At 38.3% G+C, this 12,281-nt stretch overlaps 1 protein-coding gene across 1 annotated transcript in view; it reads left to right on the forward strand.

The window, feature by feature from the left end:
• The window catches only part of LOC126054349 (monocarboxylate transporter 12), a 34,552-nt gene that overhangs the window by 1,279 nt on the left and 20,992 nt on the right, over positions 1 to 12,281 (forward strand). The gene's annotated exons all lie outside the window — the stretch shown is intronic.

A 12,281-nucleotide genomic window follows, 5' to 3' on the forward strand; every position in this document is an offset into this window, starting at 1 on the left:
TAGATACAATATTGGGAAAGGCTGTAAAGCGAGCTTTTACTAGATTATTAAAATAGGTCATTCTTTTTTCGCTGCGTAGAATATACTAGAAGGTTCTTTGGTACTTACATATTGCATCAGATATTGACAATTGCGGATTGCATGTTCGCGATATTTAAAACTAAAGCAAACTTTTGCTAACCATTAAAAAACTACTTATCTTTATAGGTTTAAAGTAACTTTATTTTCAGTAAAAAAAACTCATCATCTGGAATTGCACGGAATTTGTATTGAAAAAAAGAAATATAACGCCTTTTAAAAAGATTTAAAAAAATTGAGATTCTCAGTTTGGGCCTGTATGTAGGTAGGTATGAATGTTTGTGCGCGATGCTCTCTTGCTCGGCTGAATCGATTTTGATGTGATTTTCACTATGGTATATGTGTCGGACTTAGGATAAGGTCTTGGTATATTATTGTCGTCAGTGTTATTTTTTTGGAAAAAGAAAATATATTTCTCAATTGAGTTTTACAAACTCTAGATAATGATCATGAATCTCAAAGATATGTTACCTTGCTTTATCCATGTCATTTTGTTGCTCAAATTGCACAATACTTTGAAAGAATCAAACAATTTCAAACTTGGCAAGATATCAATAACCTTTATAAGTTAGAAATTGTATTTTCTTAGTATTTCCGATATATCTAGACTTATTATTCTTATCGAGTGAGCTGTTGGTTTAATCACCTAACAAGCCCTAGTGTCAGAGTGTACTCAACTCCGCCTTTCAGATTTTGTATGACAGACAGACATGTGTTGCTGGGGAGTTTGTTCCGCTACTTCTTCTTCCCAGCAATAACACATAGGAAGTGGTGAAGGGTGGGCGTTTTTGGCGACTGTCTCATGTCATTCTGACGTTCGAAAATTGATGATTTTCAGTTTACTTTGAATGAACGCTTTTTGATTAACTGGGTAGCATTCGGGGGCCCGGTTTTACGTGCCCTCCCAGGCACGGGGGTGTAACATCACCAACTTCCAGACTACGGGCTGTTTTGTGTTTCTAAAAACCCTCAAAGTTATTTAGTCCCGAAAAAATAAACGGACCCAGGACTCCGTTAACAGCAGTTGCATTCATTAACACGCTTATATTAGCTTCACTTGTAACTATGTGTGTAAAAAAAACTTGGAATCTTTATTTGACCCACTTCCCGGTCTTCGATTAGGATGAAATTTCGCACACGCTCTGAGTTCTGATGACAATACATGACTAGCGTGTTTTTTAAACTATCAATATTTTTTGCAATGGCACTTTAAATCTGCGTAGACAAATATCATTGGATGACGTAACGACTGCTAGCGTGTCTGGCCTTCTTTGGGCAAAGTTCCAATTTTGTCCGGAAAGACGAACCCAAATACATACTTACTGCAATTGACATTTTATTTGATACTAGGAAGCCTAAATACCTATATTGTAAGTCCTGATCTCTCTCCGGTGGTGTCGGATTGTCGTCCCATCGCGCTATGAGAGTGAAGGAATAGTGAGTGCACCTGTGTCCAAGCAAATGTGCGTACACTGTAATATGTCCAGCGCAGCTGACTGATATCCTTATATAAGAATAGATGCCGTGGCTGATAATCGTCTATTCTAAATATGTGCATCCTGTGCACCAATTACATAAGATGAAGTGAAATATCTTGAGGAAACCTGAACTTTAAAGTGTGAAATCACTAATCCTCTCGTGCAAGTAGTGATTAACGCTCATTCCTTCACTGTATGAGAAGAGGCCGTAGCATACACGCGGGTCTTATTATTTTTCCAAAAAATAAACTGACTTGAATAATATAGGTACCTAAAATTTTCTTAACTCTGACAAACACTATGTTGAAAACCTCTTCAAGATCAGTTCAAACAAACGTGACAAAATTGAGCCCAAAAATACATTGTCAAACTATGACCCTTCTTTTTTGAAGTCGGTCAAAAGGCCGGATAATGAAAGGCCGAAATTATTGCATCACAACCATGTCCTACGCTAACACTCCATATGAAACTGGGTCAGCATTTTGGATGCATTCAACTGACCGCTTTAATTTCTCAAGGCTGTAAGTTCAAACACCCTTCAGTACTTACAATACTCGTACACTGAAAACTTTTAGTCGGCTGATAGTTTGTGTCGGCCATGGAGAAAAAAATGACTAGCTGAGATGTCATAACGCAATATCTCGAGAAACGCTACCGTCTTCGCTCCTATACGCCTTCTTTGGACTCCAAATTTTTCGGAATACCAAAAATCGTTGACACAACATAAATATGTCTCAAAGAATAGCCGCGTTAGCTCATTCGTTACTAATCTTTTCGGTCATTCCCACCGTACGTATTTGAACTAAAAAAAGCGCCTCACCTACCTGCATTATGGCATCTCTACTCATCTTTCCTAACTCCGTAGATTGGGCATTTAAATCAGTATGAAGGTAAATTGAAGTACGCACATTAAAACGATCAAATATTTAATCTTCCCCAGACCCGACTGAAACATTTGATTGGAATCAAGATTTTATTAAAAAAAAAAAACAGTCAACGGGTCGACTCTAAGCCGACTGTTTAGTTTGTAGTGTGCTGCTACTCTCATGTAGCGACCTTCAGTTGTTCAGTCCAGAGGTTGAATAATTTATAGTTACAGACTAAATTACTACCTAGGTTTTGTAGATTTTGGCCTTTGAATTAATTAATGAGGGACTGTTTCTGGTTTCTTATGAGTCCCGAGGGAGCGCGTCTAGAACTGGGAGAAAATATACCTAGCCTTCTGGATGTTCACCCGCGACTTGAGGTTACTAATTCCAGCAGCGGGATAGTAGTCTTTGTCCTTTCTCTCTAGCTAGACTATCTGTGTATTCGATTTCATTTTAATCGGTTCATTGATTTTGGCGTGAAAGCGTTACAGACAGCTTCTTCTGTTTTTTTAAATAAGTAAGGATGACATTTACAAATTATATGGATTTATTTGAAAAATATATCATACTCATCTATACTAATATTATAAAGAGGAAAACTTTGTTTGTTTGGTTGTATTGGATAAACCTAAAAACTACTAGACTGATTTTAAATATTCTTTCACCATTAGGAAGCTATATTACCTGCGAGTAACATAGACTATATTTTATCCCGGTGCGGCCAGTAGTTCCCACGGGACGCGTATGAGACCGTGGGAGAACGGCTAGTTTGAAATAAAGTAATTGGTAAAAATAATTTTCTAAATCGGCTCCGTAGATCCACAGATACACACCTGCAACATCACAAAAACACAAAATTTACTTCTAAATAATATTAAAAAACTAGTATAGATAAAATAAAAGGCAATCAGTTAAAAGCAGGATATTTTTGAATATTGATATTATTCGTACCTACATTATGAGTCCCGGCTGGGCGCCATTAGAGATAATGGCACCCAGATGGGACAAGGCCGATTGTTCTTTTAAAGCTAGGGATTGATTTTATATTAATTTTGCGATAAAGGCTATTTGTCTATCTATATATTTTAGTATTAAAATGCTGAAGAGTTATATAGGGATTAGCTAATATCTTTAATGTTACTTACTTGATGGTTTGCCACAGTTTTACTCGCGTCCCGTGGGAACTACTGCTCGTACCGGGATAAAATATAGCCTATGTTACTCGGGAAGAGTGTAGCTTTCCAACAAAGAAAGAGTTTTTCAAATCAGTTCAGTAGCTTCTCAGACTTAAGGGTACAAATGAAAAAACAAAAATAATTCCACTTTATTATATTAGTATAGAATATAGATAGATTATTAAACGCTGAAGTTTGTTTATGAATTATCCAGTATAATAATCCATACTATGAAATTGCGGAAATCTGTCTGTGTACCACGAAAACACTACTAAAGCGATTGAAATGTTTGGTACACAGATTATCTTAAGTCTAAGAAAGGGCAAAGACAACATAAGTCTATCTTTTAGTCCAAAACTACTGAATCTATTTAAGTATTTTACACAGGTAGTCGAGAACCCGCGCAAGGATATAGTCAACAAATACCGATGTATATTCGATCAAAAGCCTATTTTAGCCCAGAAAGGTTCAGGGATTACTCGAAAGAGTGACCGCGGCCTTGAACAGAAAAGGTTAATTGGTGGAACACGGATGGGCTTAGTCAAGTATGAGTCATACGAGGGCGGAATTAGGGAATGTTATTTACGTATAACATATGTTGTAATATGTATGTGTTTCGGATGGCACGTTAAACTGTAGGTCCCGGCTGTTATTGAACATCCTTGGCAGTCGTTACGCGTTTTCAGAAGCTAGTAAGTCTGTCAGTCTTACCAAGGAGTCTTGGTTTGCCCGGTTAACTGGGTTGAGGAGGTCATATAGGCAGTCGATCCTGGTAAAACACTGGTACTCAGCTGCATCTGGTTAGACTGGAAGCCGACCCCAACATAGTTGGGAAAAGGGTAGGCAGATGATGATGTTCAGACAACATACCTAAACATCAGTATTTCCTAAAACAACTGCAAAACAGTTGGGTTGAAACTGACGTTTATTTTGTCGGTGAAGTTGGGCCCTTAAGAACCGGGCGTCAGAAACTGCAACCCAGTTAGACTTAATCATTATTCAATGTCAATCAATGCAGAAGTAGCTTGGCCTGTTGAGATTTCAAGGTTTTTTGAACAGATAATGTGTGCTGTATGTCACCTAGCAAACAGATAATGACTGCAGACGCTATGTCTTTAGTCCACAGCTAGCATGTGTTCGCACGGCGGTTGCAGTGTCGCGGACATGTTAGTAATGTTCGCGCGCAATGTGTTACTGTTTGCTACAGCGAGTACACCACGAGATACATGCGGTATGCCGAACAGTGCCGCACCAAGGGAGAATCTCGACAATATTTTTAAATAACAAAAGAAAGTCCATGCAAATTTACTTAGTAGATTTTCTAGAATATCAATGACAAACCGGTTAGGGGTTAGTGGTGAATATGACTCAGAATTTGCTTATTTGGTGTAACAAAAATGATTCATTGTCAATATTAAATGTCTCGTTTAGTGACCTATGAATCAGGCACTTCTTTATAAGTATATAAAATAGCTTTACATAAGCTTTCACCCGCGTTCAGTGGCAGTGGTTAACGATTTATTTCAATTCCGTCGGTTGTCTATCGATAGTCCGTGGTATACCTATATAAACTAAAGTATATATAATAAATCTATACTAATATTACACAGAAGTACATAAGTTTGTATGTAGGGGGTAATCTTTGGACCCGCTGGTCGAATTTCCAATTTTTTTTCACTTATAGATAGCTACAATGTTTCTGAGTGCCATACCTAGGTTATATTTTATCTAGGTACGGGCAGTAGTTCGCGAGGGACGTGGTGAAACCGCGGAAAAACGGCTAGTAAATTAATAAACACATAAAAAATGCGATAAATATGGTTATCAAACTCTGAAAGTTTTTAAAATCAAACGGTGATCAATCGAAGCTAAGACTGGTTGTGGTTGTCAGATTTTCTGGCGTCTGACTACCGTAACGACTGTCAAAGATGTTCAAATGACAACCGGGACCTACAGTTTATCGTGTCTTGCGAAACACAACTAGTGAGTACCGAATATTTTTTTTTTCAACGACGTCAAAAATCATCAAATGACCCCTCCCGCTATGGGTTAGCAGCGGTGAGGGAGTGTCAGACCCTTACTGACTAAACACCGTCGTGTTCCATCGTAGGCCTTTTATGTACCAGCGCCGCGGTAACTCTTCGAACAATCCCGCAGCCCTAGTACCTAATACCTAGTATAGATTAAACAGTGCCATGAATTCATGATCAGCACGACATTAAATGATACCTACCTATAAAAATTTGCTGCATTTTAATGTTACAATAGCGTGACTCTGGAAGGTCGGAAAAGATTGATTTTAATTCTTTAAAACGTTGAATTTGTCCCTGTGACTCAACGCTGTAGAAAGTTGTCATTGAACATCTTTGGCAGTCGTGGTGGCCTAGTGGGTAAAGAACCAACCTCTCGAGTATGAGGGCGTGGCTTCGATACCAGGTCAGGCAAGTACCAATGCAAATTTTCTAAGTTTGGATGTACTTATTAGATGCCAATGGCTGATAAAAAGGTGAAGGAAAACATCTTGAGGTAACCTGGACTATAAAGTCTGAAATCGCCAACCCGCATTGAGCAAGCATGGTGATTAATGCTCAATCCTTTTCCGTGTGAGAGGAGGCCGCAGCCCAGCAGTGCGACGATAAAAGGCTGTAACAGATAACAGGCAGTCGTTACGGGTACTCAGAAGCCAGTAAGTCTGATAATCAGTCTTACCAATATGGGTTGCTCAGGTAACTGGGTTGAAGAGGTCAGATAGGCAGTAGCTCCTTGTGGCACACTGGCACATACTCAGCGGCATCCGGTTAGACTGGAAGCCGACCCCGACATAGTTGGTAAAAGGCTAGGCAGATGATATCCTATAAGCCTTAAAACCACAAACAATTCGTCTTTAGTCTATAGTTTTCCCGTATCCGTCCTTCCTATCTACAGTTAGAGTACAAACTATCGATTAGTAAGGTCAATGCTCGGAAAGCATAGACACGTAGACACATTATGTCTGTGTTGTCTGTAGTCTAAGAGTAGCCACACACTACAGACTAAAGGGATAGCCAAAAGTTGGCATATTTTTTATTAAATCGAAGCTTAAGTACCAGTAATTCATTTAATATTTAAAAACTTGAATAAGTACACTACCTCTATATTTACAAACAAAAACTACTAAATAAAAATACTGTATACAAAACATAAAAATTAAATTTAAGTCAGTAAGATACCTATTGCTGCGAAGTTTCATCAAAACCTATCCAGTAGTTTAGCGTGAATAATTTCCTTACATAATTTCGCATTTACGTTTTTTTTGCAATTTCATTGTTTTTCATCCCCCAGATTTCAACAATAACAAAAAAACATTTGATTCAACAGCAGAACATTCAAAACAGATAAAAAATATAATATTTAGTAAAGTATTTCCTTCACCAATCCTACTAATCCTACTTCCTCCTAATATTATAAAGATGAAAGTTTATGAGAATGTATGGATGTAAGTTTGTTATTCTTTCACACAAAAACAGCTGCACCGATTTGTCTGAAATTTTGGTATGTAGATAGGTGATACCCTTATTAACACATAGGTTACTTTTTATCAACACACCACGCGGGCAAAGCCGCGGGTGGAAGCTTGTACTAAATAACTTTTTATAACTATCCCTACTAATATTATAAATGCGAAAGTAACTCTGTCTGTCTGTCTGTCTGTTACGCTTTCACGTCTAAACCACTGAACTGATTTTGGTACAGAGATAGAGTTGACCTTGAGAAAGAACATAGGATAGTTTTTATCCCGGACTTTTGAAGAGGTCTCTTGGAAACACGATATAACCGAACTCTACGCGGGCGAAGCCGCGGGCGGAAGCTTGTACTAAATAACTTACTATAACTATCTTCGTATAAAAATGCTACTGTTATCGCATGCAACGGAATGCTATTGATTTTATTCGCTACCTGGTACCGGCTCGCTTTGCCAAACGTTTGCAAAACTGTAGTTTTTCATGTATTTCAAGTTTAAAACTTTGATTACCTAAGTGATTTTTAAACTTACCTACTTTTATTTAGGATGAATTTCTACAAACTATCTTTCCGTTAGAGATTTAATTTTGATATTAGCTCTATGAAACTATCACTAATTGTAAAACAAAGGTATATTTAAATATTTTTTAGGAAATATTGAGTAAAAAACATAAAAAGTTATATATTTTTTTCATACTCCAAAGGCTCCGAAAGTAATTAACCGATTTGAAAAATTCTTTCACTGTTGGGGCGCTACACTCTTCCCGAGTAACATAGGCTATATTTTATCCCGGTACGGGCAGTAGTTGCCACGGAACGCGGGTGAAACCGTGGGAAACTCGTAACACATAATTTGCAAAGATGACATGCATCTATACTACGGCGTAGTCAAGTGTGCTACGACGTAGCGCTACGACTGTGTCGTAGTCCTTATGAATAAATTATAGTGAGTGATCATACTAGCTAACATTAGAAATGTATAAGTTTGTGTGTGTGTGTCTGTGCAAATGCGCGTGCACTATAATATGTCCTGCGCAGCTGACTGATCTCCTTATATGAGAACAGCCGCCGCGGCTGACTATCAGCTTTAATATATCAGAATAACATATAGGCTACTTTTTACTCAGTTTCAAAAAGTGCATAAAACTACAGTTTAACGTGCCATCAGAAACACAGTCATTGGTGTCCAAGACATACTTAGAAAGTACATACTTTAGAAAAGTTGCATTGGTACTTGCCTGACCTGGAATTGAACACACTCATACTTCAAAGTTTGGTTCTTTTCCCACTAATAATACGTCCAAGAACGGTTTCGGCCATGGCGGCTTTTTTCATATAAGGAGATCAGCCAGCTGCGCAGGACATATTATAATGCAGGCACATTTGCTTGGACTGCGGTGCACTCACTATTCCTTCACTCTCATAGCGCGATGAGATGACAATCCGACACCACCGGAGAGAGATCATTCGCAGGACCGACATTAACGTGCTCTCCGATGCATCCATGACCCAGTGAATCAATCACCAACTTCCAGACTACGGGCTGCTTTGTGAAAGTTTACAAAACCTACAAAGCGATTTTTCCCCGACCCGGGAATTAAACCCGAGACCAACGAGGCAGTCAAAAGGCAGTCTTTACCCACTAGGCCACCTTCAAATGACATATCCAGATGCGGGAAGTTGTTTTCCGTGGGTGAAACCTTCCTTCTATCGATTAGTACTTATCCCGATTGACTAGCTTCGTGGGTAGTATGTGTACAAAAGTCTGACCTTTCGAAAACGTATTACGAAAGGGCGTGGGAGCGACTTAAATCTGGCTACTGTATTTTGTGATAATTCTTAGGGATTTAAGAGTAATATGTGTTATGAAGTACTGAGTTAATTGTGTGGAAATATATGATGAATGAATGAGTAGGATAGATTAAGAATCCGAAGGGATTACTTCTCGTCTTTCTTTTATTATATCTGTGTACTGATCTTTTTACCCACGACGGAACGGAGCAGGTATATGCGTTTAGGGTGAGATATGTGCGTTTGTGTTTGTGTGTGCGATTGTGCAAAGTAATGTTCCCATATTTTTTTTAAACTAATTATCTGATTTTGATGCGGCTTTCAATAGCAGGTTTTTTAATATCAGCTCAGTAGTTTTGGTCTGACAGATATATATACAGAGCAGTTTGGCAATTACAATATTAGTAGTAAGGTTTATGCGTTTGTATATTTAGGAAAATAATCGTTGTTTTGAAATAGACTTTTGTTTTTAGATTTCAGATTAAATTTTACTTGATTAAAACACAAAATACTGAAAACTAGAATTAAATAAATATTTTAGGGGGCTCCCATACAATAAACGTGGCTTTTCTCCCACATTTTTTTTATTTTTAGTAGAATTTTTTCAGCCAAACAGAGGAACCCTATCATTAAGAGTTGAATTCATTCATTCAAGATATACCTTCTATTATTACTCAGCACAAAATGAGTGAATCTTTGACCTTTTCGACTAGAATGACGTTTTCTTACGTCAGTCGTTTACGATATTTTGATACTGAGTTTAATTTTAAAAGGTTGAATTCTTACGGCCAGTTTCTTCATCAAAACTTAAAGTCAAAGTAATGTCTAAAGTAAAAGTAACGGACAAATACGTTTTTTCAAGGCTAAAGTGACAGCAAAACTAATAGAAAAAATGAATTTGACCGTTACTTTTACTTTAGACATTACTTTGACTTTTACTTTGGCTTTAACTTTTGATGAAGAAACTGGCTATTAGTAATATTATAAATGTGAAAGTAACTGTCGGTTTGTTGCTCTTTTATGTCAAAACTGCTGAACCGATTTAATCTAGAAACGACATACTAGGCTACTTACTTTTTATCCAGGTGCAGGAAGTGGTTCCTCGGTATGCGGGAGTAACCGCGGGGAATGTCTAGTATTTCATATAATAACGGGTAAATAATAAATGGTAATAGTAAATAGTTATGGGTTTGTTAGAAAAAATCATATAATAAGTAAATTGATGTCCTCCTAGCCGATTATCGGCTACGGCGGCTGTTCTCATTTAAGGAGATCAGCCAATTGCGCAGGACATATTATAGTGCACAAGCGTTTGCGCAGACACAGGTGCACTCACTATTCCTTCACTCTCATAACCCGATGGGACGGCAATCCGACACGACCGGAGAGAGATCAGGCGCAGGACCGACATTTACGTGCTCTCCGATGCACGGGTGTATCAATCACCAACTTCCAGGCTCCGGGCTGCTTTGTGAAAGTCTTCTAAAACCCACAAAGCGATTTCGGCCCGACTCGGGAATCGAACCCGAGACCTCGTGCCCAGCAGCCGCACTTGCGACAGCTAGACCAACGAGGCAGTTCAAAGTAAATAACGGTTTCAAGAATGTCATACATCTATACCAATATTATATAGCTGAAGAGTTTGTTTGTTTGTTTGAACGCGCTAATCTCAGGAACTACTAGCCCATTTATCGAGGAAGGCTATAGGCTACCTTTTATCCTTGATTCGTGCAGAGGTTTCCACGCGATGCGGGTGAAACCGCTGGCAGAAGCTAGTTCTAAATATTAGCAGGATGTAAAAAATATGTATTAACTAAAGTAGACTCAAATTGAGAACCTCCTCCATTTTTTGAAGTGGATCAAAAGTAAATAGTAAGTCATGGCATAGTGCTACGATTATTTTAAACCAAAATCCCATTTAAGTTCACCCAAAGTCGCGTTGTTTAGTTATTTCAAGTTAATTAATAAAGTGTGTTTTCATTAGAACGCCGCAAAAGTTACAAACTATGATTAATGATAGACTACATTATATAATTTCCTTTAAAACCTCACCTTGTGGGAAAAATGGCCGTTAACACAGATTTTATTTAATAACTTTTCAATTTGTTGTATTAATAGAAAAATGTATGATGATGATGTCATCCTATCCGATTATCGGCCACGGTGGCGGTTCTCATATAAGGAGATCAGTCAGCTGCGCAGGACATATTATAGTGCAGGCACATTTGCTTGGACACAGGTGCACTCACTATTCCTTCACTCTCATAGCGCGATGGGACGACAATCCGACACCACCGGAGAGAATAATCTATACTGATATTAGGGAAGTACATACGGAAATACACAGGGAGAGTACATAAGGGGGTAAAAACAGATCTCAGGAATTGCTGGTTTGATCTGAAAAACTGTTTCAGTGTTAGAATGCCCATTTATTAAGAGAGTTTATAGGATACTTTTCAGTTGTTTTCATTGAACACAGGCGAATCTGCGGAAACAACTAGTTTAACAAAAAAGACATATTACCGTATAGAACACAAAGCTATAATTTTTACAGACAACAGCTAATGTATATCGATCCATGGCAATTCCTTGTTCGAGGTTACCATAGATTGTATTTTCTATTCCGAACCAATGAAGCTTTTAATGTGGCCTTCAATCTCTAATGGGAAATACAATGGAGCGTTGATTATTTCAATGTCATGTCGACTCATCCATCCTCATCCTCCGAGCCTTTTCCCAACTATGTTAAGGTCGGCTTCCAGTCTAACCGGATGAAGCTGAGTACCAGTGTTTTACAAGAAGCGACTGCCTATCTGACCTCCTCAACCCAGTTACCCGGGCAAATCATCCCTCAGAATTGAGCATGTAAATGTCGGTCCTGCTTGTGATCTCTCTCCGGGGGAGTCGGATTGTCGTCCCATCGCGCGCAGAGAGTGAAGGAATAGTGAGTGCACCTGTGCCCAAGCAAATGTGCCAGCACTATAACATATCCTGCGCAGCTGGTTGATCTCCTTACATGAGAAAAGTCATTATCCTTTAGAATACCGACATAAAATTTAGAGAGTTAGTAGAGTTATATACATACACATTAATTAATGGTTGCCCGGCCGTCACGATTTAATTGATGGGTCTGCTGTCATTTCAACATCTTTGGCAGTCGTTATGGGTAGTCAGAAACCAGAAACTCTGAAAACTAGTCTTGCCCCCTTTGGTAAAACTATTAAACCCACTCCTTGGTAAGACCGGTGTCAGATACTAAATATTGGATGGACAATATACTTATTACTTACACTATAACGAAATAGCTAGAGCACCCATATGACATCCATATGACATATTGACAGACAGTGCAAACTTTAAGTCGGCCAATAGTCGTTTGGGCTCATAAA

Source organism: Helicoverpa armigera, chromosome 31 (genome assembly GCF_030705265.1).
Source record: "Helicoverpa armigera isolate CAAS_96S chromosome 31, ASM3070526v1, whole genome shotgun sequence".
Lineage (NCBI taxonomy): Eukaryota > Metazoa > Arthropoda > Insecta > Lepidoptera > Noctuidae > Helicoverpa > Helicoverpa armigera.